Source organism: Amblyomma americanum, chromosome 1 (assembly GCF_052857255.1).
Source record: "Amblyomma americanum isolate KBUSLIRL-KWMA chromosome 1, ASM5285725v1, whole genome shotgun sequence".
In the NCBI taxonomy this organism is placed as follows: Eukaryota; Metazoa; Arthropoda; class Arachnida; order Ixodida; family Ixodidae; genus Amblyomma; species Amblyomma americanum.
The window spans coordinates 475,691,146-475,718,406 of record NC_135497.1 but is presented as its reverse complement, the minus strand read 5'-3'; the positions used below and the strand labels follow the sequence as shown (position 1 = coordinate 475,718,406).

General features: G+C 49.9%; 1 long non-coding RNA gene and 2 pseudogenes across 1 annotated transcript in view; 2 read left to right on the top strand and 1 right to left on the bottom strand.

Annotated features, from left to right (window-relative positions):
* The window catches only part of LOC144104777 (uncharacterized), an 85,182-nt gene that overhangs the window by 4,991 nt on the left and 52,930 nt on the right, over positions 1-27,261 (top strand). The gene's annotated exons all lie outside the window — the stretch shown is intronic.
* Positions 6,229-8,032, bottom strand: LOC144116521 (uncharacterized; annotated as a pseudogene).
* Positions 9,164-10,941, top strand: LOC144116520 (uncharacterized; annotated as a pseudogene).

The following is a 27,261-nucleotide window of genomic DNA, read 5'->3' as shown; positions in this document are numbered from 1 at the left end:
CATGTACCTTCAGATGTGTACTGTGAATGGATTAAATTAGCCGAGAGCTTGAAAAGAACAGCTGCGTACAACTGCCGAAGCTATTGAATGACGTCACAACACGTACCTCGCCGCAGAGCTGAATCGGTCTGGCGCACCCTTCGCAAAATAGAGACATGCTTAAAGTATCCGCCAGTGCTGTCAGAGTGCGGCGAAACCGCCGAACGCGTCGGCGGTCAAGCACAGTGGGAGCATAGAGGGTCTCGGTTTGACCGACGTGACGTCGCCATGCAGTGCGCGCCGCATTACTCCGGAGTGTAAACGCACTTTAACAGAGCCTGCCCTTAACCACTAACCAACGTATTCAGTGGCGGCACCTATGTTAGCCACTGAAACCTCCCGCCCACTCACTGAAAAAAAAAAAACCTGTGCCGAGGCTCGGAATCGAACCAGGGCCTTTGTAGTTTGAGGCGGAGACTACCACTCCGCCACGACGGCTCAAGATTTAATCATGAATAAATGCGCATCTAGTGAATGCACTCTTCCGATGCAGAAGTTTCCGCGTTTTCGCTACGTATATCCTGGCCTAACACAGCTAGGCCATCAATTTTTTTAACTGCCTTGTACTATTGTCTCCTGTCCCTAATAAACGATTTCCGTTAAGTAGTTTGAAGTTGACTGGCACAGCCAAGAATGTTTCGCCGGGCGAGCGTGTGAAGACACAAGTGCTCTTTATACTGCGAACTGCCTTGTACGGTCACCGACCATCGTGCCATGATAGTTTTTCATCGACCGTGGTGATCATTTGGCCAGCCTTAACAGGCCCTTTCAAAGGTTAACTAGCACTTGAAGCGGCACTTGGAGTTCCTCTGCTGTTCGGCACTTGTAAATCGAGGTGCGTCAAAAGCAAAACCACGGGGCACGCAAAGCTCATAGACGCGAAGCGCCATAACAAATCGAAACTCTCCTGGCTGCCTGTGGTGCCCCCAAGCATTGGTTTTCTTTGCTTCCAACATTCAGGTTGTCTTTTGTCTGTGTTCTTGGTGTGATAAAAGTGCGCTATCGGTTTTAAAACAAAGCTTACTTCAATATTGAACCGCGCAACCTTCTTTTCTCAGCCTCAGAGATTCGCAGCTTCCATGTAAAAAGGAACATTCCTCCAAGGTGGCGTCTCTTCTGCTATGACGTCATCACGCTTGTACTTGCGAGATTGCCCTGTGGAGGCAATATCTGTGTTTTGGTCCTTGCTATTTTCTACCTTACAAGAGCTTTGTTTTCAGTAAGAGTGGCGTTTTTGTGATCAGGAGCTTGTATTCTATCGATACAAGGCAACCTCAATTTCTCCTCAGTGTTCCTTTAATGCGCGTTTATAGACTGGCGTAACGCATGCACCCACACTGCACACCAACGTCACGTCGGCCAAAGGGAGACCCTCTATACTCCAACTGCGCTTGACCGGTGAGGCGTTCGGCAGCTTAGGCGCACTCTGACCACACTGGCGGAGACTTGGAGCATGTCTCTATTTCGCGCCGAGTGCGCCAGCTGTGCCAGCCAGACCAGACTGATACGGTTCTGCGGCGAGGTGCGCGCTGTGACGTCTTTCAATAGCTTCGGTCGTTGGGCGGTGCTGTTCTTTTCGAGCTCTCGGCTAATTTAATCCATTCACAGTACACTTCTGAAGGTACATGCAAGTGGGCGAGAGAGCCCGATCCAGTGGACCCTGTACCTCCGGAAACGCGCAGAAGTTGTTAAGCGTCGGCTTTACTTTCAAGCCGCCTACTTTAAATGCGAGAGTTCTTGAGTACCCATTCGTTTTTGTGGCAAAAAAATAAATAAATAACCCTGCCCTTGCAACCGTGGGAAACCTGGACGCCGTCTTCTGCACCGTGCAACTGCGCCGTTCAAGGAATCACAATCTGTTGACCCCAAAGCCCCGGCCAGCCTCCGATGGGCGCGACGCACCGACCTTGTCCTGGCCCCTCGCGATTCTCCGCACTGGGGTTATGATATTTAATTTGCAGCGGCTGCTCATGGCGGAAGGGGCAAACGACCCGCCGGCACCTAACTAACCGTACTCCCTCAAAGGCATCGCACGCTCTGTGGGGCAGAGGTCGCTGAAATGCAGGCCGGAGTTTTTGCGAGAACTTTGTCATCGGGCTCGGGAACGGGATCCATTGTAACGCCGGCAAGACGCTGGTGCAAACGTAAACGAAGCAGTGGTAGCGACCCCCAATAGATGCTTTCAACGTGTGGCGGCGGTAGCTTTCATTTTGGCTGCTGTTGGACCGCACCGCTAGCCACGAGAAATCGCGGAGTCTGCGTTTACGTCATGTTTCACGTCACTGCGTCCTGTAACGTCAAAAGAGTGCGCCGTGATGTCATAAGAGTTCCCGAGTTTGAATCGGAGTGGCGGGAAAAACTTTTTCAACTTCGAATCCAAATTTCTTTGAAATAAATGCATCTTTCGCTCTCGGACAAGCGGCAACAAAGCCATGAAATGCTGAACTATCAGATTTTGCTTACAAAAGAAATTTGAGTTCTCCTCACTGTCCCTTTAATGTACCATGTACACTCTAGTTCAAAAGTGTTAAGTCTACAGCATTCAGCTGCAGTGAAATCAATGTTCCTAGAATAATTCATGTAGCGGATTATTCAAAACTGTAGTCAAGCAGGAAGCTTCTGTATTGCAAGCAGAAACCTGCTAGCATTTCAAGGTCACTTGGTCTTTAATATTGCAATAATGGCTCTGTTATGCAGCTGAAGCGAAAAGCCTTTGGCCTTAAGACTTCGCCGACACTGTACATTTTTCTTGTTGCAAATGCGAACACTTTGCACACTTTCCAGGCTTCCACTAGAATGGGTCCTGCTGCACCATGGAATCCAGGTGTTCTTGCTGAGGTCAATGGCCAGGTACGATGGCTTCTCATATTTAGAACTAGTTTGTAAGCTTGAAATGCTTTTAGCTCTCGTTCTTGGTAACTGCAGGCAAACAATCTAGAAACTGTAGAAACGTATAGGGCTGAGGATCAGTGCACACCTCTCGGAAACGTGAAATTTGCCGTCCAAATGGCATGGAGCGGAAAAAAATTGCCTGCACAGGAGCCCCAGGCACAATTTCAACCTGTGACAGCTCAGGACGGCTTTGCTTAATGAACTCTTAGATAACTAGACCATGACCACAACCTTTCATGTTCTAATTAGCACAGCCTCTTGTTTTAAGATTAAATTGCTTTGTTTTCAATATTGATAATCTTTCATCTGTTAGTTCTGTGCTTCCGAATATTTGGCAGCATTACTGTTGCCAGGGTGCAGTGGAGCCTGAAGTAGAGATAAAAAGGCTCATCTATGTTGTCAAAGGCAGCTTGTATGATTGCACATAAACGTGACCTGGTGGCCCATCACGCTGCTCACTCCGAAGAAGAGAGCGATGTGTCAGGTTTTATCATTAGTAACGTTTGCAAGGAAAACTGCCATTTTCTGAATTTTACATATAGAAGTCCTGAGGAATAGGATTTTAGCAGTTTTAATGCGGCAAATAATAACTCTCTCCCCAATCTGTTATAGGGCTTTATACAAAGCATATGTGCAGCTGTTTTATTGCAGGTCCACCTCGGGAGCGGAAATTGTCAGTGCAGAGCGGTGGTGCTGGCTTCTTTCCCGAGGTCGAGACTTCTTGTTTTGCAAGGACGCCACAAAACTTTTGTGGGGTTCCCCACAAAAGTGACGTTCCTTCCCGGTGATGCTCCTTCCCCGAAGAGCCTTAGGGGAAAGAGCGTTCAGGGAAGGAGTATCACCGGCTCAGTATGCCTGCAATTCCTTAAGGCTGGTGCCATGCAGAAGCCTCGGATGAACTCAGAAAAACTAGCAGCTGTGGGCAGTAAGCCTCTTTTATTTAGGTACAATTCCTGACTGACAAAGACTTTTGTTTATTTAAGTGTGCATGACTTAAATACCTTTATTTTGCAGCACCTGCACGTCTTCAATTTTGTCATGATTAATACTCTTTCAGATGCATTTGATGCATACATCAAAGCTGCACAAGCTGCCGAGGATGAGAAAATGCGCAGAGCAGTTGAATTGCTACCTGGCGGACATGCTGAGGGACATCAAGTAATCATCGCCTGCACCTGCCCCTGTAGTCAATGACTGTAGTCAGATAAAAACGATAAAATAAAGGCAGCAAGAAAAATTATTTCATTGACTGCAGCCGGGTATTTGGTGCTGGGATGCAGCATTTGCTGCACTGAAGGGTTGCAAGTTCATTCAGGTAGCCTACATATTCAGAGCTATTAACTGTACACCAGAGTACGTGTTGCAAGACCATTGTATCCCCATGTCGAGGCCCTCGTATCTGTACGAAGGTTACGTGGCCCTCGTATATACGAGGGACGGGAGTGACACCTATCCAATAGCGTATATATGAGGCACGTATCACCCGTATATACGTGTTTTGCCGTACGTGGAGAAAATGCGTATGCCATACGAGCACGTATACATACGAGCATATATGTGTACACATATCCAATAATTGCGCATATATGAGACACATTTAACACATATATACGAGATTTTTCAATAGGGATGGTCATAGCCTCACTCCGATGGGGGCACTTTTGATAAAAGTGCGCATTCGTACGGCACGGCTCTACCTCCCAAAGCAAACTACCAAAGCAGGGATACTGCAGCAGGGATGTGCGCCTAGCCAACACACCAAGAGAGGGTGCCACGCGTTTCTTGCCGATGCTGAGGATGGATGAGCAATAGAAAAACAGCGCAGGAAATCTTCTGCTTCATTCAAATGTAAAATACTTTATGGGCATGTTCAGATAAGAACGGTAATCGAGGTGTCATGACCATTTTTTGTTTTCAATTAAATATTTATATGAGAAGGGTAAATGTGTCCACACAAAGGAATGAACCTTAGTTTTGCAAGGAACTTCGTAGTTCTCGGAAAAAATTGTATGTCACAAGAGCTGGAGAATGTCGTTTTTGCCACTTCGCAAAGTTGAAAGTTTGGAGCATCACTGCATGCACAATAATTTTTTTCCGTACATTAGTATTCTTCGAGTACCTCATTACAACTTGTACTATACGAAAAAGTAAAAAAACATTTTCTGGCTGTGTCAATCTTCTAAGTAAAAAATCGCAAACTTCGCTTCCGGAGCTATGCCGTGCCAAAAAGGCACTTTTTAGGGAAGCCTTAGTGCAAGATGCGTAAAGATCTCCCGACTGAATCTTTTTCCCGTATTTTTCAGCTACTTTTAATCAATTCAGGCAAGTTTTGTAGCTCTACACTTTACCCATATTTTTCAATATGGCCTCAAATTTGGCCGAAGTTAATAAACGTCAATAAAGTGACAACTTTGACTTGGATTAAAAAGAAATCAGAATTTTATTAAAATTTGCCTTAATAATACTAAATACTTCATAATGTTAAGGCACCAAAAAAGTGTTGCATTATTTTGTTTTAAAGTATGAAAATAAATACAAAACTGTGTTCATGGTTTTGTTACATAGAATTGCTTATTACTGCCTCTTAGAAATAGTAACTGTCAGAAATTTTATTAAGCACCCACTGAACGTGGTTACGTTTCATTTACCACAATATGCGAACCATCCTGAATGTTTGTACAGCTTCTACTCGCTTGTTAGCGGCGTTCTTAATGCGTCAAAATGGGAATAAATTCGCTATTCACCTGATGTCTCATGAACTGGCTGCTATCAGTCAAACGTTGTTTTTTGTATTGTCTAATTTATCATTGCAAGATACATTGGTATGTAATCGATTCTTTAAAAATATAAGATCATTTCTCGGTTCTTAGAAAAATTTTTATATATAAAAATAATTATAAAGGGTTTCTGAAGCCGACGTTTCCGTACCAGCATCTGTTTTAACTCTGCTCAAAGGTTCTACAGGGCACTGTCAGGAGAAAGAACGTCGTCTTCTGAGAGGAACAAATTTATCTGCAAGGTTTTTAATCAGAAGGAGTTTTAGTAGGAACGCAATTTACAAATGGGATGCCGGTTTGTGTGCAGATGGCAATTCAGAAAATCGTAACAAGAAATAAACGGCAAAAGTTGATGTCGGTATGCGCACGGTATATTGTCCAGCACGAAGGGCAAACCAGATCACACTCTCTTCCATTCCGAAGCAGCGATGGAGGCCACGTAGGATGCACTGCCCTCATTTGTGTGAACGTACTTCCACATATGGAGCGTCTGAACTCCAGGCACTTTCTTTTCCGTTATTCATTCTTCCTTCTTCGTTTCGCGAAATTCTGCAAGCTCCCTCTGTGGGCGCTCCAGAACGGTCATGTTCTTTAGCGTTCCTTGAATTTCGTCTACGAAGCCGCTGGCTGTTTATATGGCCTCACTTGCAGGCTTCCGCATGTTGTGGTGCGATGCTTGATGTTTCACAAGCCCACCAACGCCGTCGCAAGCATTTTTGCCGTGTCCAGTGGCCGAAAACATCAATTTCTTTTCTTGACATTCACTGCGTTGTCGCTCATGAAACTGATATTTATTCTTGAAGTGAGCGGGAGCCCCGTCGCTCACATATGTTATCTTGGTGTACATTAGCGCGTTGTCGACACACAAAACTCGTGATCCGAACAACATCCGCTCACAAGGGCTATCTCGGTCGCAGGTCGAAGGCTGAGGCATAACTGCCAGGCGTTCGGTGCGTTGCGATGGAAAGATGATAGCGGCGGCTAAAGCCTCGGTGCGGCGGTGGCACACATGGTGCTATGAAATTCAGTGTCGCGGCGGGCGTTATATACCTACAGGAGCGGCTGCCAATTTAAACGCGGTTCCTCTCTGGAGCGGCGGTAGCAGTTAAAGTCCCCTTGAGAGTGCGACGGGTGCATTAATTGTTAGCATAAACTACCCCTACGCACACGTCACTCCAAGATAACGTGATAAAGTATGCTTACAGTAATTTAGGTCCCACAGGCTTCCGCATGTTGTGGTGCGATGCTTGATGTTTCACAAGCCCACCAACGCCGTCGCAAGCATTTTTGCCGTGTCCAGTGGCCGAAAACATCAATTTCTTTTCTTGACATTCACTGCGTTGTCGCTCATGAAACTGATATTTATTCTTGAAGTGAGCGGGAGCACCGTCGCTCACATATGTTATCTTGGTGTATATTGGCGCGTTGTCGTCGAGGTGTGCTTTGATTTTCGACAGAGCAGAGCATGCATGAGCTGAATCATGAGACATATCGCCGGAAATAACAGCATAGTTCCGAGTCGATTTTCTTGAGGTGACAACTCAGGTAAACGCGGTGACCTGCTTTTTCTGCCAATGGTACGCTTGTACTGTGTCTGGAAGCACAACTATCCAGTTTTCGGCAAAATCTAAAAGCAAAACAATTGCACCTGTCTTGCAGGTGTGTTTTTCTTAGTGTATTTCTCTTGCTTGCACATATCTAATATAGTTGTGAGGAATCCATTTCATGGTCATTCTTAGAAATTCTCTCATAAATGATAAAGCGGTCAGAATTTTTTTAACGAGCTCACCGTATTCCGATGAAGCAATCAACACCTCGTCCTCGCTGCTCATTTCAAAATTTCCTCAAGTGAAAATGCCATCTTGTGGACAGTGCTCACAATTCCTGAGGAAACACGACGCAGTAGGTATGCAGAGTCTCTGCATATCTTCGGGAGAAAGCGACCTTCCGGTTGCATTTTGCAGTCCCACGGGGCACAGCTGAAAGTTTGCACAGCACACGCAAACACACACTTGCCACTGTGGCGAGCATTTCACCCACTTAGGACGCAAGGATATGAATTTTGTGAGGCCAACCTGGGAGCCAGAGTGAGCTTGCTTGTAGAGGCTGAATGCTTCTCGCAAGGACCGCGTCATGAAGCGTTTAGGCGTCCATTCTTTCTCTCCCTCCTTTTCAATTCTCACAACATCCTTTTTGTTCGGGGTCTGTCTAGAGCAATCGAGTTCATCCATGGTGTAATATTCTATAACGGTGGTAATGTCTTCCTGTTGTTTACATCTTGCATATCTCTCCTGTGTTGACCACATGCCTTCTTCATCCACCATATTCTTCGATTTTTCGATAACGTACCTCGTTGCCTCTGGAATAACTTCGTGCACATATTTCACGGTTAGGTTGCGTGGTAGCAGTGTCAGCAGCTTGCAACGCTCTTGAAGAGACGTACACCTATTGTAGGCTGCATGCAGGTTGTCTTCCCAGCTTCTGCATTGCGCACACTTTTCTTCTGACGCACGCGAAGTCTCTGGGATATTATATGATGCCTGTACACCCGATCGCATTTTCGTCACCATAGTTATTGCCACCTCTTTCTACTTTCGCTTTGCATAGGAAAGTCTGAGGCGTTTTTTAGAGCGCTCGGTGGCTTTAGGGGCGAGATTTTGGAGGTAAGGTTGACACTGGAGTTTAAATTTTCTACGATTCCTTCCCCGGGGCGGAATTCTTGGAATGTTTCGGTTGCCTCTGCCTGCATATTATCTATATCTTCCTTGAACCGACGGTAACAATTCTGACAGATGAACTCACTTACTCGCACTCGGAGAGCTTCTTCGGGAAGTAAAACTTTTTTGAGAGCAGCGACATTGAGTGTCTTTACACTGCGAAAACTACGTCCTTTTTCAATGCTCTGTTTGTGCCTTTTTGAGCAGTCGGTACAAAACGTTCGCCGCGGAAATCTCTTCGTGAATGCAAAAGCTTACCGCTTCCGGAGATTATCGCGGGACCGAAGAGCAAGTGACGGATGCAGGGCCTAGGGCTGCTTTTCCATAAAAAGGAGATGGACAGATGAATGGATTTTTAACACAGGCTGCCCACCGTCGACACTGATGCTGTTTCGGTCTGGCGTACGAACTGAGATTGAGATACCAAGTATGCTTGTCGAGGTAGCGCTCCAGCGCAGAGAAATTTTGTGACTACAGAAAACGACCCCACCGGGTCTACCAGGGAAACTATAGAACTGGCTACAAACGCACGGTGTCGGCTCCGTCGTTTTTCGGCTGGATCCACGGCTAAGTCTTCTTCACCCCTACAAGACCAACGCCTTTCAATGCAGCAAGCAATCTGGATTAAGTGGACACCAAATTTTGCCAGGTGGGCCCAAGTTTGCTAATTTTACGGCTGAATTACACCCGGACGACGCAGTTTGGCCTAACGGCGTGGAACCGACCTCCTTAGGTAAAATGGCGGACCCTGCATCATTCTCGAGGGGTTACGATCCCGACGGCATGATCTGGACGACAGTTTCAGCATCGGAAGGGGACAACTCCGCTTCTGTTCAGAAATTTCGGCACCAATCTCTCAACGAAGCGGTCGCGCGCCGCTCGATCGTTCAAGCCAAGCCTGCGGCGTCCATCGCTGCCCCGGCCTCCAGCACACCGGCTGGCAAGACGTAGCCTCCTGCCTCGCGCGCTGCAGGAAGCAAAGGCAAGGCCCGTCCTAACTGGAAGCCTCGCCGACTCCCAAGACCGGGACCAGACGACTTCGTGGTTGTGCTCAAGCCATACAAACATATGTCGCTGCACCAAGCCTTTTCAGAAAATCGCTACGGCGCCGCAATTACGGCCTACCTCGGGCCCGAGGTTACAAGGTCAGTTACGGTTCTACCATACCGTGAACAAAACCTCATTGTGATTTACACCCCAAACCCGACTGCGGCTGATCGGCTCCTCGGGGACATCTTCATTAACACCGAGCATGGGAATATTCCACTCCACAGGTACCTTCGACAAGACGGAGGCGATGTCTGCCACGGCGTCATCACCGTGAGCAACTCGGACACTACTGAATCGCTTCGGAAGCAGGTGCAGTGGAGGGCAGGCACCATCGCCGAGGTTAGAAAATTCGGCTCCTCTAACAAAGCTCGCATCACCTTCGCCGGGAGGGAAAAACGCGTTTTGTGCACTACGAGAACATGCTTTTCCCTGTGCAAAACTACTACCGTAAGATCCCGGCCTGCGGCCTGTGTGGGGCCGTTGGCCACCGAGTGGATGCTTGTCCCAACACGCAGCCGAACACGTGCGGTCTGTGTGGGCAACAGGCCCCGCTTCAGGAGGGGTGCGAGCCCCTCATGAGTGTGTACCGCGGTGCTCGGTTTGTGCAGGTGCACACGCCACTAACTCGTGGGAGTGTGCGGCGAAATTCCGCAAGCACAAGATGACCACCACAAAGAAAATTGCTGCCAAGAAGAAGAGCCGCCATCTTGGCCGCCCCGGTGAGTTACCAAGCCAGGACAACAACACCGAGAAGCCGGGGACACCCACCGGAGGAGCCGGCAAGCGCCCGTCGACGCAGCCGCCATACGGAGACATTGGAAAGCAGTCGACAACGCCACCACACAAGACCAGGGCCTGGGTCAACGTCGTGAAACATGGAACTCAGGTGAGCGGTACGGACAGGGCTGCCTCCTCCTCCCCTCCCTCCTGCCCCTCTGCGGCACGCAGTGCCGAGAAAACCAAAATAGCAGCTCTTGAGGGCAAAATCTAGATGCTGCTCGAGAAAATTGCGCTCCTAGAATCGCAATCAAAATAGCCTATCACTCCCCCCTCTCGCCCCGCTACCGAGGCAATGGAGAGTGATCCCGCGGCATCGAACGCAGCACTGAACGCGGATGCTGCCCTTGAGGCCTGTCTAGAGGCCCGCATGGACGCCCGTTTCAATGCCCTAGAAGGTCAAATTTCCGCGGCAGTCACCTCCGCGACCGCCAAAATGACCGAAATTGTACCCACAATAGTCGCACAGCACATCGCACAATCTTCGCGTGGTGTCCGATGGGTCGGCCGTCTAATCAAAGGCGTGTCTGGCCGCTATCCCAAAATGCGTCGCGCCAGCAGAAGACGACGACTGCTGCTCGCTCTCCGGAATAGAGGATGGCCCCCTCACCGCGAGTGCTGACTCCGGAGCAGCGTCCCTACAATCGACATCTCACCTAACTGACCATGGCGGACAGGCCTCAAATTAGGCGCTCTCCTCATACTAATTCGGCCACTCCCTTGCTAATCACCCAGTAGAACTGCCGCGGATTCCGTTCCCGTGCCAAGCGGGCGAACCTCCGGCTTTTCCTGTCAACATTCGATTCACTTCCTCCGGTGGTTGCCATCCAGGAGCCAGGTAGCGGCGCAACCCTTACAAATTATGTTATGTTCCAGCAGGACCCCCCTTCCTGTATCTGCGTGCACAAAAATTATACTGCCAACTTGGCTGATTTGGACCTCAATGCTGCATATTCTTATGTGACGGTTAATCTTCTTCCGCTTAAGAAAAAAAACGCACCCTTACATATATTTAACATCTATTGTTCCCCCAAGATAAAAAATGCAACTTTCGCAGCCCTCTTCAGTCGCGCCCTGAAGGCTGTGGGCAGTGACCCCCTGGTGATTCTGGGCGACTTCAACGCTCAAAGCACACTATGGGGGTACGTGCGTGAAGAGGCAATCTAGCGGAACTTGCGTCCACGCTGGGCCTGACTTTTCACACCGACCCTGCACATCCAACGGGGGTCGGTAACTCCGTGTCTCGGGACACGTGTCCGGACCTTACCTTCACCAAAAACATAAGACACGCAGAATGGGCCAACACCGAGGAAACTCTCGGCAGTGACCACTGCATACTCAACACCAGCGTCTGAACCAAACCACTGGCAAGATCCCACGCTCAAGCACGGCTACCCGACTGGACAAAGTTCCGGCAAATCTACACTAATTCGGCCTCTATTCACGAACAAGGCTACCACGTATTTTCACAATAATTGGCTACACACCTTCGTTCGGTAGAAACTCATGTTCAACTATCGGAGGCCACGCCGGAGGTGGACAACCACCTCCGGCACATCTGCTAGGCGCGGCACAGCCTCGTCCGCATATGGCGCCGCCAAATACATAATCGGAAGCTCAAAATTCGCATCGCCGAGCTCACCCAGCGAGCGGCTGATTACGCGGCACAGCTCGCCGACTCGAATTTGGTGGACTGGTGCAACACAGCCGCTAGACATATGTCTAGCCGGAGCACTTGGCGTCAGTAATTTTTTGATGGTCGGTTGGGTTCTTCGGAAGGGTGCAGACCCTTCCAAACGTTGTTTTTCGGCGGTGCTGAAGAGAGATGTGCAGATGAAGGTCAAAGAGAGAACATATATACAGTATGTACAAGGGCAAACTGCGTGACAAGTTGAGTCACACAGACGGTCAAGCTGTAACTGAAGAAGACAATTCTCACACAGAGAAACACTCTCTACAAGCCCTTACTCATCGAAGTGAGGTTAGAGTCTAGGGTTGTAGAATTACGTGCCACTGCACGGAGCCTCTAGCTCAACTAGACAAGACTGCCCTCCAATGATTTTACATGTAGTTTTAAACCTTTTGCAAACAAAGAAATTAGGGCGGTCATATATCGAGGCCCGCCCTAAGCTTCGATAACCAATGGAGGTAGCCACAGCCCCTGAAGGTTGGACCCAACTTCGAGCCCGGGGCTTGGCTATAAAGAAAAAGAAACATATACAGAAAAATTTTGAAAACCCTCTCCCCGAGGGGAGTTCTCGGCCTTAGCGCTTGATGCTTTCCCTTTCCCTGCCGCACCCGCGCGTCGCCTCTCAAAGGATGAAGTGTTTTTTTTTAGCTAAATGGCGGGACCACTGACCCACTGGTTCGCCGCAGGAATGTCAGACAGCGGAGAACCGCGACGCGTCGGTGCCATCGAGAATGCCAGAAAAAAGAAGAAGAAAAAAGCCCCATCGCGGAATGCGAGGTGGTTTGAATTCTGCCGCCGTGGGAATGCTGCCTGACACCAAGCGGCCCCACGTGCTCGTTGTTGGCGCCTCGCATGCTTTCTTGGCGCCAGATGTCCTCGGCCGTCACAGTGGTGCTGTCAAGCAGCCAGTGCTTCCTGCGCCTTTGCCACTGCTTGCGGGGGTAGAGGGGGGGGGCGTAGACCGGAGGCCTGCAGTGACCACAAGCTAAAGGAATAAAAAAGATATGCGCGTTGATGAAGCGCGGCTTTACACGTCTCCCCTAAGGTGCTAAATGAGCTTGGAGTCGGCTCATTTACGCAAAACCAAATAAAGGCCGCGGCAACGTGAAACTCAAATTGCAACCTCAAGCAGCCAGAAATAATGAGTTCTACAAACAAACAAAAAAAGTCGCGGCACTGACAAAAGAACAACACACTTAGTTACAAACTCTTCATAAATGAAGTTGATCACAGTACGAGCGTCAGCGTGCCAGAGTCCTTGCACAGGGTTCCGGTCACAGACCACTGTTCACATCACAAAGTGCAGCGAGTGAACGGGAACATTCACGCCTGCCTGAGGGGTCATGGCTCAATTATTGCTTTGATCTTTTCCCCAGCTGATGTTGGGGACGCGAGATAGCGCGTCGGCGTTGCCGTTGCAGGCGCCTCGCCTGTGCGTTACAACCACATAGTAGCGCCGTGAGGCGTGCTCGACGTCAGATAAGCAAGAGGATTGTGATCGGAGACCACATTATTCTGTGCACCAAACACCCAGTGGTCAAATTTCTTAAGCGACCAAGTTATGGCGAACGCCTCGCGCTCGATTGTTGACCGGCCGGTCTGACCTGGCGTGAACCTGTGGCTGGCGAAGGCGATCGGTTCCTCTCGCCCCGCCTCTTCCATCTGTGCCAAGCAAGCTCCGGCCGCGACTTCGGATGCATCCGTGAACAGCCAATACGGCTTGCGGATATCGGGGGTGTTTAGCGCTGCCGCTTCGCAAAGCGACTCCTTTAGCATATCAAAAGCCTGCTACGCTTCCAGAGTCCAAGGAATCGCGTTTGGTACCCCTCGCTTCATTAGGACGTGAGCGGCGCGGCGACCTTAGCGTTGTTCTGGACATACTCGCGGTAGTAGCCACATAGCCCCAGCAGGCTTCGCAGCTGCTTTTTTGTGGTGTGCGGTGCGAGGTCCTGAATAGCGGCTAGCTTCTCGGGGTCCGGCCCGTGGGTAGCACCTCCCACTACGTGACCTAAGTACCTAATCTGTGCCTGTGCGACTTGGCCCTTCTCCAGGCTCACCTTAAGTTTTGCTTCGCGGAGTAAGCCCAACACAATGGTCAGCTGCTTCAGATGTTCCTGTCACGACGCTGAGAAAATGGCAATGTCATCGAGATACGCCGCAGCGTAGGCCTGATGCCTGGAGAGCAGCGTATTCATCATTCGCTGGAAAGTGGCAGCCGCATTTTTTAGCCCAAATGGCATGACGCGTCAAGCGTACTGTCCTTCGTGGGTCACGAACGCGGTCAAATGTTGGCTTTCGGGGGCCACTGGTACCTGCCAATAACCTCGTCGCAGGTCTACTAGTGTAATGAACTTCGCGCGGCCTACCCTCATAATCAACTCCTGTGGGGGTGTCATCGGGAATGCATCAGTGCGTGTGGCTGCGTTCAGCGCGCGGTAATCGATGCACATGCGCACTGAGCCGTCCTTCTTCCCCACACAGACCACGGGGTGAGTGTAGTCGCTCTCTACGGGGTATATGAGACCCAGGTCTAACAACTCGTCAACCTGGCGGCTAACCTCAACCCTAAGAAGCTCGGGCACTCGATATGGGAAAGCGCGTTTTGGCTGGTACCCGTCTTGTAACTCGATTTTGTGCACTCCCACTTCGGCCGCTCCCGGTGTTTCATCGAACAGGTCTGCGTAACCGGCGAACAGTTTCGCCATTTCAGCGCGCTGCTGAGAGTCCAAATGTGCCAGTTTCTCCTGTTCGATAGAAAAGGGGCCCGACTGTGTGGGCGCAGGGCGAGGTGTGCACTCAATTTCTCCGAAATCCATGTCTTCGTCGAATACGACACTAACGTGGCTAACCCGCGCGTAGTAAGGCCGAAGCCTATTTGCATGCACAAGTCGCGCGGCTCGCGCTCCGGTATCGATCCTGTAGGAGTTTTGCCTTTCCTGCGCGGTTATGGCATATGGGCCGAGCCATTTAGGAGCTAGTTTGTTGTCGCGGTCGGTATCAAGCGCGAGAACTTGATCTCCGACGCTGAAAACTTTGTTCCTCCTAGCCTGCCTATTGTAGGCCTGCGTGTAGCACCCCTGTCGTGCGCTTGCCGTTAGCCCCGCTACTGCCGCGGCTATCTCTAGCTGTTCGCGCAGCTGTCTCAAATATTTTGCGGGCTCTTCCCTTAGTGTGTTTGGGAGTGGCTGCTCACCCGTCCAAGTTCTCTGCCAAATGGCCAGCGGCCCCGTAGGATTCCTGCCGTAAAGGAGTCAGAATAGGGCAACCCCTGTGGTGTCATGGGGTACCTCCCTGTACGCCCATAGCACAAATGGGATGAGCCTGTTCCAGTTTCTCGGGTCTTTCTCTATTACATGAAAAAGCATTTTTTTGAGGACGCTGTTCCACCGTTCTACTGTCCCGTTGCTCTCGGTATGTTCTGGAGTCGAAAAACGGGGCGCGCATCCCAATCTTGCTAACATCTCCCTTGTCAGCTGTGCATTGAAGTTAGTTCCTTGGTCTGAGGATATAACTTCCGGGATACCGGTGCGGCTAAAGATTGCGAGTAGGACGTCGCATGTTGCTCTCGCGGTTAGTGAACGCAGACAAACCACTTCGGGCCACCGCGTGCACAAATCAACCAGGCAAAGAGCGTACCTATGAGCCCGGCCTGAGGGCATTTCAGTCAGCCCGATGATGTCGACGTTTACTACTTGGAAAGGGTGGTCAGGTGTGGTGAGTGGCGTGATAGGGACCCTGTCTTTAAGCCGCCTACCTGACCTGATCTGACAAGCGTGACACGTCTTGCATCGTTGTGCCACATCTGCCTCTAAACAGGGCCAAAAAAACCTGTACTTAATTCTCGCCCTCATCTTTCTTGGGCCCAAATGTCCTCCCCAGAGAGATTCGTGGGCCAGTGAAAGCACTTCTTCCCGTCTGCTCAGGGCAGCACAAGCTGCTTGACTTTTGCGCCTGCGATGGAGTCCCGGTGGTATAAAAGACCGTCCGAGAGGAACATGCCCCCTTTTCCGGATTTTGCGTCCTCCCAAGATTTCCTAAGGCTTTCATCGGACAGCTGGGCCGAACGGAACTTCTCTCGCTGCTTTGAGGACGCGTCCTCGTCGTCACGCATTGAGCACTGGTCTTCAATCGGGTACTCGTCGCGGCCCGCTTTATGCTGCTCGCCCGATGCCTCGCTCGACTCATCGTTTTCCTGTTCGTCCGCCTGGGATTGGTTCGCGTGGACCTCGCCCGTCGTTGGGGTCGGCTCGTAGCTCTTCTTGGCCACGGAGAAGGACACGCTAGCTGTGTCAGCCGCAACGTGGCTCTTGCTCTGGGCAAGCGCCGCGCCGCGGCTGTCGATCTGCGCTAGCAGCTCCCAGTCCTCCCGCGATAGTAAGCAGTCTATACCCTCCGCGAGCTTGCCTGTGAGCGCACAGACTATATATACGGTCTCCGGTCGCGCTACAAGTGTGGGGCACCGCTTCACACTGACCGTGAGGGTAACTAGTTTTGCCTCTACTGTTTCGCTAAAGGCTGAAACAAGATTAATCTTGCCCGAAGGCTCCTAGGATACGCTGGGCACGAGGTTTTCTCTGACTACAGTAATCTCGCTGCCGGTGTCTATGATTTCAGTTGCCGGCACACCGGCGCATTCGATCTGAACCTGCTGTAGCTTTGATTGCCGTGCTTGGTCGGACGACCCTGGGACATTCATTTCTGCCACCAAAGTCCTGTGCGGGTGGGCTGATGCTAGGATTTCGGTTTTCTCTGTGCTGGATACTGCCACTCTCTGTGTTCGGGCGAGCTTATCGGTTTTCTGCGCATTGTGAGCGGCTCGTGGGCAGTCCTTTGCGCGATGGCCTACTGCGCGGCACACGAAACACTGCACCTGTCGTCTCTTGTCGCTGGTCGCAGGTTGCGTAGGAGTCTTTTCTTTCTCAGAGTGTGTGACCGTTTGTCGCACCACGCGCGCCTTTCCCTTAGCCTGCTCGAATGTCTGCAGCATCCGTGACATCTCGTCCGGTTTCACCCATTTCTCTCCCTCGCGGAGGCGCACGTATTCTAAGCCCTCGGTGATTAGGCTCGCTTTCATCCTATCAGCCACGACGTGAGCCACCACGTCTTCCTTGCTGTCTGCATCCCTCGAGCGCAGGTAGTACTGGAAGTAAGTTTTTACGCAAGAGGCAAATTGCGCCCATGTTTCCTCCTTGCGCTTTGCGGCGCGCTCGAACCGGTCTAGGTACTCAGCGGGGGTGAGTTTTACCTGGTTTAAAACGGCTGTCTTCACTAAGTCGTAGTCACCGCACTCATCGTCCTTGAGTCCGCGAAGCAAGTACCGCACACGCTCGGTCAGTGCTGGCATTATCAAATGTACTCGGCTGTTTTCTGGAACATCGTACGTTGTGAATAATCTTTCTACCTCGTCAAACCACAGCGGTACATCCGCGTCACACGGCAACTTGAGCCCCTTTAGGACCTTGGCACAATGGGATACTGGGTCGAGGCCTGTTCACCGTTGCTCGCCAGGTACCAGCATTAAGGGAGTCTGTCTGCCACCTATCGTTCCTATGCCAAGTTTCCCCAACTCGATGCGTTCGCGAGATTCGATCTTAAGCCTATGCGGCGGATCTCTGCGGCATCAGACATTGTCCCTGGAGTTATTTTCCGTCACGTTACCGCTACCGTCTCTTTCGTCGCCCCATCTAATGCTGCCCCTGCCGACATCGCGTCTTCCTGCGTAATATCACTTGACAGGTCATCCTCCTCAAATACATTCTGGTCCGATGCACTTTCCTCTGCCCATCTGTCAGCTGAGCTTCGCCATCATGCCCCGCGTCTGCACCATACACCCGTTTACGCTTGAGCCATAACCACCTCAAAGACACGTAAGGAATCCCGCTCACCCGTGCTGCTGTCGGTAGTAGGTGCCGTTTCTTCTAACTCGTCCGCAGCCGAAGGGTGAACGCCGTCTTGGGGTCGGTGAGCCGGGGTACCTTTTCAACTTGGCTGGTGCCGGAGATCGATTCCTTCTGGTCCTCCTGGGTGGCTACCACGTGCTGGGCGTTGCCGAGTGCCTGGACACTGCTGGGCCTGCGGGTGGTGTCAGCTTGGGGCTGATGGTCGCCGAATCCTGTCGGCTGCTCCAGTAAATTTTTTTGATCCGTTGGGTTCTTCGGAAGGGCGCAGACCCTTCCAAACGTTGTTGTTCGGCGGTGATGAAGGGAGATGTGCAGATGAAGGTCAAAGAGAGAATATATTTACAGTATGTACAAGGGCAAACCGCGTTACAAGTTGAGTCACACAGACGGTCAAGCTGTAACTGACGAAGACAATTCTCACACAGAGAAACACTCTCTACAAGCCCTTACTCATCGACGCGAGGTTAGAGTCTAGGGTTGTAGAATTACGTGTCACTGCACGGAGCCTCTAGCTCAACTAGACAAGACTGCCCTCCAATGATTTTACATGCAGTTGTTAAGCTTTTGCAAACAAAGAAATTAGGGCGGTCATATATCGAGGCCCGCCCTAAGCTTCGATAACCAACGGAGGTAGCCACAGCCCCTGAAGGTTGGACCCAACTTCGAGCCCGGGGCTTGGCTATAAAGAAAAAGAAACATATACAGAAAACATGTTGAAAACCCTCTCCCCGAGTGGAGTTCTCGGCCTTAAGGCGCGCTCACACTAGCGGGAAGCTTCCCGCGCCGGCACAGCGTCAACGTCGATGCTGCCTCGCAGCTCCTCAGAATGACGCTCACACTGCGCGCGTTTTCTCGCTGCGGTTGTCTTGGAATGTGGAGAGAGGAGGCGCTGAGGGAGGACCCGAACGAGCAGAAAGAGAAGGGGATAGTCACGTGACACTAGAGAAGACTGGAAAGCGCACCCTGCTAGCTCCCCTCCCGTCGCCCTGGCAAAGCAGCCGCCGAGTGCCCGGCCGGCCGGCCGGCCGGACGCGCGCAGCCTCCGCCTCCGCCGACGGGGTCACTGAACTGGGACCGACGTCACGGTTCACGGTCGGCGCCCATTGGCTGTTCTGGTCACCGGCACGGGAAAAATAGGTACCGAACCCATCGCTCCGCGGGACGGCAGAGCAGGCTGTCCGCGGGACGGCAGAGCAGGCTGTCCGCGGGAGAAAAACCGGCTTGCGCGGGAAGCGGCACGCGGGAAACGTCCAGCGTTGCGCGTTTTCCCGCTATTGTGAGCGCGCCATTAGCGCTTGATGCTTTCCCTTTCCCTGCCGCACCCACGCGTCGCCTCTCAAAGGATGAAGCGTTTTTTTAGCTAATTGGCGGGACCACTGCCCTACTGGCTCGCCGCAGGAATGTCAGACAGCGGAGAATCGCGACGGTTCGGTGCCATCGAGAATGCCAGAAAAAAGAAGAAAAAAAAGGCCCATCGCGGAATGCGAGGTGGTTAGAATTCTGCCGCCGTGGGAATGCTGCCTGAGACCAAGCGGCCCCACGTGTTCGTTGTTCGCGCCTCGCATGCTTTCCTGGTGCCAGGTGTCCTCGGCCGTCACAGTGGTGCTGTCAAGCAGCCAGTGCTTCCTGCGCCTTTGCCACTGCTTGCGGGGGTAGGGGGGGGGGGGGGGGCGTAGACCGGAGGCCCGCAGTGACCACAAGCTAAAGGAATAAAAAAGATATGCGCGTTGATGAAGCGCGGCCTTACAGCGTCTCTCCCGTGCCTTGATCGATCCGACTAAAACCAGAGCCGAGACACAAAAACATCTCCAACGGGCTATCCATAGCTTCGACGGAGATACCTCTAAATTAGCATGGAAACTACGCGATCAATACCACTGCATCCAAAAGGACCCCCGAGGGCCAGCGTATTTGTATGCAGGTTCTGAGAACGCGGAACTGGATCAACCGTTTCGGCTCCACGACCTGAAGGCGGCCTTGAGTAAAACTAAACAAGGAATGGTGCCGGGAAGAGACAAAATAACTGAAATTACTTGCCAACCTTCCCGACCCGGCCTGCGAGACGCTCCTCGCATATATAAACTCAATCTGGCATGGTGAGGCACCCCTCCCAATCGAATTGAAGACCGCCTAGGTCACCTTCAATCTAAAGCCGGCAAAACCACAAACACGGACAACCTTCGCCCCATCTCCCTCAAGTCTTGTGCGGGAAAGCTGATGGAGACTATGGCGCGAGACAGGCTGTCCGAGTTTTTGGAAAACAAAATATATTCACAAACACCATGTTCGGGTTCCGCTCGCACCGGTTTGTGCAGGACGTCCTGCTTCAACTAGATCGCGAAATTCTGAATCCCGTCGAATACGCGCTTAATGACAAGGTAGTACTCGCCCTCGAATTGATGGGGGCTTTCGACAATGTAACACACGACATAATTCTGAAGCACCTCTCCCAAACCAACTGTGGACAAAACACGTTTCAGTACATTAGGCAATTTCTCTCCGACCGGCAATCGTATATCCGGATACAAGATGAAGAACACGGCCCCTACCAATTAGGTACGAGAGGTACCCCGCAGGGCGCGGTCCTCTCACCACTACTATTCAATTTGGCAATGATGAAACTTCCGGCGTAGTTGGATAGTGTCGAGGGCTTACAGCACGCGCTATATGCCGATGACACCACCATCTGGGCTAAGCACGGATCGGTATGAGAAAATGAAGTCAACCTGCAGCAAGCGGCGGAGATTGCGGACGCTTACGCCCGCCGCTGCGGCCTTGAATGCTCCCCGCCCCGACCAAATCAGAATTTGTGCACATTCGACCCTCGCCGAAGTGTACTAGCAAAAACGAACTGTCCCTAGCGAGCGGACCTATCCCAGAACACGCTGAGATCAGAGTAATGCGTCTCTTTATCAATAAACACCACCGTGTCGACACAACACTGGCCAAATTTCTCATGGTGGGGGACCAGGTGGGCCGCATGATCCGCCGGGTTTCCAATAACCGCGGGGGGTAACGGTGCAAAGATGCCTTGCGGCTGGCGCACGCATTCGTAACCAGTCGAGTCTTGTACTCGACTCCTTACTTCCACCTTCGCCAATGTGACGAGAAAGCCCTTTAGGTGGTTCTCCGTAAGACTTACAAGCGTGCTCTCGACCTCCCGGTCACCACGTCAAACCAGCGCCTCCTGTGCCTGCGAATGGTCAGCACCTTCGTGGAGCTCCGAGAAGCACACTTGACAAACCACTACACAAGACTATCAAAGATGCCGTCGGGTCGCCGCCTGCTTGCCCGATTTCACATCCACCATCCAACACTAACGAAGAGTGTGTGCGCATCCCCGAAATCTGGAGATACGCCCTGAACGTACGCCCTCTTCCAGCCAACATAACACGAGACGACCATAGTTGCCGGCGCCTCGCGCGGGCGGAAGCCTTGGCACGCTACTATGGAAACAAACACGAAGTATTTTACGTGGACGCCACCAGCCCACATCATGGGCGTTGGTACAATGCCGCAGTCGTCCACCAAAACACTGCATTGAACAGCCTTACGTTCAAAGCTCAAGACATTACTCATGCGGAAGAGGTGGCAATCGTGCTCGCCGTCGCCGATCAGGACCCGCGGGTCATCATTACCGACTCGCGGGGGGCCTGCAGGAACATCGAAAGGGGCTTTATTCCCTATTTGGCATAGCGAATTTTTCAACATAGTAATTATCTCGAAGCTCCCGCATCAGCAGAATAGTATGGACTCCCGCGCACACGGGTCTCGTGGCAACGAAGCGGCCGACGCCGCTGCCCGTGCGCTCACTCTCCGGGCATCACCCTCGCCTCCCCCCGATGCGGACTCCGACCCTAATCCGGCTTTTGCCTTCAAGGAAATCATCCAGTATTACCAATTTGGCCACGCAATCTTTCCTAAGCTCTGCAAGGGCCTGACGAAGGCGGAGGAACACTTAATCCTTCGCATTTATACTAAAACACTTCTGCGCCCGGCAGTAATCAAACATTTCCACCCTGCGTGCACAGGGGAGTGCCCGCACTGCAGGGAAAAGTCTTCGGACATTTACCACATGGTGTGGGCATGCCAATAAACTCCGCATCTTCCCTCTATCCCAACCCATACCCGGAAGGACTGGGAGGCGGCCCTGCTCGGCTGATCTGACCTGGCGAGTCAAAAGGCCTTGGTCGGGTGCGCCCGAGCAACAGCTACCGCCAATGGGCTGCTGAAATGAGCAGCCCACTTAGAATTTATAAGGAACGGACCCTTAATGACCGCTCCACTAGCTCCCTGTATATACTTTGAAAATAAAGTTTTTCAGTCAGTCAGGGTCTACCAGGCCTGGAAAACGACACACAAAGCTCGACATCTGAACATCCGCTCATAAGGGCTATCTCGGTCGAAGGCTGAGGCATAACTGCCTTGCGTTTGGTGCGTTGCGATGGAAAGATGATAGCGGCGGCTAAAGCCTCGGTGCGGCGGCGACACACATGGTGCTATGAAATTCAGGGTCGCGCCGGGCGTTATATAGCTGTAGGAGCGGCTGCCAAGTGCGGTTCATCCCTGGAGCGGCGGTAGCAGTTAAAGGCATCTCGAGAGTGCGACGGGTGCAATAATTGTTTACATAAACTACCCCTACACACCCGGCACTCCAAAATAACGTGTTAAAATATGCTTACAGTAATTTAGGTCCCACTATTAGCACAGTACGAAAGCGAATAGGAGCTTTAGACCTTTGATTGTAACAGAAAAAAGCCGCTTACAAATTACACTTATGAACTCGGCAACTGTAGCGTTTAAAATTTGCCCGCAAAAAACCAATACTAAATCCAGCTTCTGACGACTGCGCATCCTGAGAGGAAATAATGAGCAGTCGTAGGGATTGAAATTATTAAGTGTGTTTTGTATTTATTTTCATACTTTAAAACAATATAATGCAATATTTTTTGGTGCCCAAAAATTATCATGTATTGAGGGTTATTCAGGAAAACTAACAAATTTCGATGATGTTGTATTTTTTAAATTCAAGTCAAAGCTGTCACCTTTTTGAAGTTTTTGAACTGCTGCGAATTTTTAGGCCATATTGAAGAACATAGGTCAAGTGTACAGCTGCAAAATTTGCCTCAAGTGATAAAAAGTAGCTGAAAAATACAGAGAAAAAGATTCCGTCTGGAGATCTTTACGCACATTGCCCTATGGCTTCTCTGAAAAGTGCTTTTTAGGCTCCGAATAGCTCCGGAAGCGAAGTTTCTGATTTTTTACTCAGAAGATTGATACAGCAAGAAAACGGTTTATTCGTTCGTATATGACAAGTTGTAATGAGGTACTGAAAAATACTGATGCACGATAAAAAAAATTATTGTGCATGCAGTGATGCTCCAAACTTGCAACTTTGCGAAATGGCAAAAACGACATTCTCCTCCTCTTGTGATGTACGATTTTTTCCGAGAAAACTACGAAGTTCCTTGCAAAACTAAGGTTCATTCCTTTGTGTGGACACATTTACCCATCACATATCTAATTTTAATTGAGAATAAAAGAGGTCATGGGACCTCTATTACCGTTTTTATCTGAACATGCCCGTATATTTCTTTAAAGGTAAGACATTACGCTACCTAAAGCACCGAGCGCTTGTCGATATGTTGTAAATTAGAACTGTGATGAGCGATAAGGTGAAGTCAAGTGGGGTATTTTTCAGGACTTCGCCATAGGCTCCATGCTATCGCAGCTTATGGCGCATAGTAAACGCAGCATGTAAGCGATATTGATGAAACTCTACTAAAGAAACTTTAAGCAGCATTTAACATCTTGGCGAGATAGCTATTCTCTAACTTTTATTCGCGATGAGGTATTAATTTTTATTTCTCATCGCCTTTGAGCAATGCGCCACCGGCTGTCACGAGATGGCGCGACCGCTTTTTCGAGGCGCATGGGCCATAATCCTGGGGATAATAGAAAATATCTATGATAATTGTAGGGAAGCTCTCAGTTGTTTGAGGCCAGGACGGGTGTTTTGCGGACTAAGACAGATAGAGTCAAGTACCACGAGATAGACACGTTGTGTGTTGCGGGTGGAGAGGGGGAGTAAACGGCTGAACACATACTTTTCTGTAAAGGGCTTCAGCCTACAGTGGTAAGCAACGGAGCTGGTTTATTCAAAGCATTGGCATTTAAGGACCGTGAAGGAAAATTGATTTTAAGCGGGTAGAAGTAACCAAGCGAAGGTTATCTGATTGGTGGCCAATATCAAGAGTAAAATTTCATCAGTCATGGTTAATTGTCTTGACCCACCGCCCGATTTAAAGGATTCAGCCTTATCTATCTATTCCTCCATCCATCAATAGCTTTTTACGGGGTCTACTGCGGCTCAGGGCCTAGGGTAGGTAGAAGCAAAGTAAAAAGTGTAACAATGACGGCTGACCTGAACAAAATGGCCACTAGTATGTCCAGGAAAAAACTACAAAAAGAAATTTAACATCAGGATCAGGTACATAAAAATGCAAGGCGGTAGAAAGAGAGCGAAATGGTTAGAAATAGAACACCAGTTAAAGGACGAAGAAGTAGGTGTACACACCCTATGCGAGACACATCCAAGGATCTAGAAGATTGACCCTTTATTGATGGCTACGTCTGGGAAGGGAGCTACAGAACAACAACGGAGAGGAAGGGAGGAGGGGTAGGTATGCTGATAGTTCAAGGAACAAATTGGCAAAAATAAACTCAAATAACAAAGAACATCTCTGGGTATCAGATACAATTGCTGGTAAAAGGGCATGACTAGGAGTAGTTTATTTAGGGGCAGGAAAGAAATGCAGGCAAGAAAACAAGGATCTAGTTAACAGTCCCGATGACAGTATAAATCAGTTTGGAGACGGTGCCGACATTACACGAAGGGCCACATCAAGGATCTGGATGGATACGCAGATTGTAAGGGCAAGTTAATGCTAGACTTCTGTGAGCCACACAGTATAGTTATTGTAAATAGAGAAACTCAGTGTGAGGGACAAAACACGTCGGGATCCTGTAACACGCAGACGACCATTGACTACTGCCTAATGTCGAAGAGGATCTATACCAAGCTCGCAATACTGGAAATACACGAAGAGGGGAAGCACAGCCTGGGAAGTGATCATAAGCGCATTATTCTACAGTTTGGAGCCCTGCTCAAAAGAGAAATGCAGAGAAGTCAAAAAGAGAACGCAAAATTAAATGATGAACAAATACCGCTAAGAGCACCCGCCATAGAGGAAGCAATAGAGAAACGCCACATGGAAAAGTAGGATTATAATCAGTTAGAACTGCTCGTTAGTGGAAAAATAAAGCAAGTGAAAGGAGTGAACCGCTGGAGAGGAAAGAGGAAACTCGATAACACTTCTGCTGGGCCTCGTTAGTGCATGATAACAATACCGATGATCTATGTGCGCAAAACGGTGACTGAGTGGTTATGGCGCTCGGCTGCCGGTCCTAAAAACGCGGGTTCAATCCTGGCCGCGGCGGTCGAATTTCGATGGAGGCGAAATTCTAGAGGCCCGTGTGCTGTGCGATGTCAGTGCACGCAAAAGAACCCCAGGTGGTCGAAATTTCCCGAGCCCTTCACTACGGCGTCCCTCATAGCCTGAGTCGCTTTGGGACGTTAAACTCCCGTAAACTAAACCATTAGAAGAGTCACGTACACGAGAGAAACACAAGGACTGGCGCAACACTAACAACTACTTTGTTCTTCTCAAACCAACGCTTATATATAATTTTGCCACACCTGCGCAAGCAAAAAAAAAATTCCAGTCATGTGAGATTACTGGCAACGACGCGAGCACAAGAACTTCACTTCGGCTCAGTAAAGTGACATGGAAGTATCGCTGACGCATCCTTCAGTTCTTTTTCTTAATATGGAAAGCTTCGAGAGCCAGCCGCGCGTGTTCATTTCTGCTCCTGCCGAGAATCGCCGTCTCTTAGAATCGCGGTGCACAATTGCTGCAGTTAATAATGTGCGACACAAGATGTGCACCTTTCTCACTTTTATTCCTTACATTTAGCGCATGCTCCCTGAGTCGCTCATTTATGCTGCGCCCTGTTTGCCCGATGTACGTCTTTCCACACGAGAGTAGGAAAGCATACACGACTCCGGTGGTGCAAAGGACGAAGGTTGTCCCATACCTAATTTGGTAGCTGTCCCTTCCATCGCCGCACATGCGGGAGCACAGCTTGGAAAGCTTGTTCAGCGCAGAAAACGCCAGAGGGGCTCCATTCCTGCTAGCCACTCTCTTGAGTTGGTGGGAGATCTTATGTAGTTAAGGCATCACCACTGGCCTGTAAGTTTCATATTCGGCCGCCCACTTTTTTGGCGCTCTGGCTTTTTGCTTCCGGATCAGGGCCCCAGCCACAGCTGTCAAAAGCGACACAGTGCAACCTGCTGCGAAAATCCGGCGCAACTGATTATCAAAACTTGCTTATAAGTCATGCGGGCACGATTTTCTGAGGGCCGATTCCGTAAATTAATATGCTATGCCCCTTTTCACGATCTTTAAGTGAGCATACATAAAAGGCAAGAGTTCCATCTTTGCTCCTGGGTGCTATTATCAGCATGTATGGCGTTCACAGACCTCAAGCTGGGTGTCTAAAAACTGCAAAACGCTCCTGTTGGGTAGTTCGTGGGTAAAAACAAGACCTTGTCCGTGGTGCTTAAAATCACATGAAACTTCATTATTCGTGTCCTGGTAGGAAGAGACAGCCTTTAAAACCACTAAAAGTCGCCAACGTATTTAAAAACCTTTAAACTCTTCCTTGCCTTAAAAACATGGTCTAAACAACGGTCAGTACAAGCTAAAAATATATCGCAGAGCACCGGAGCAACACACGAACCAATACAAAGGCCATCCCGCAGTAGAAATGAGTGGTCATTAAAGAAAATAAAAGTGACCTTAACGTAGTATTCCAGCAGAATTTAAAAATTGCCCATGGAAATTGCTGCAGTATTCTGGAACGCAACTACATCGGTTTATTCAATGCATGATTTTACCGCACTCAAAAGTTCACGCTGTGGCACGGAATAGAATAAATCTTCTACTGAAAAAACAATACCAATATTTTCATTGCCCAGCAAAAACTGCACAACATCATCGGATGTTTTGGTTCGAAACGGGTCATTTTCCGCTAAAAAATTCAACTTTTTCTGCGGGCATTGGCTTTCGCAGTGCTGCCAACAACCAGGCTTGCTGACGATGGTTATAAAAGGAAAGTCTTGCTTATGCGTTTTCTCTGTAAAATATACCGATACAATTCCACCTCTGCTGTTGTCTATCTGCTTTGGCAGTGATGTAAGTTCCACTTTTTTGCAGAATTCGATAAACTTGGTTTTTACTTAGACCTCGCTCTTTATAACTGGCAAAAAGTTTTTTGGGACAGCCTTTAGCGCTTTT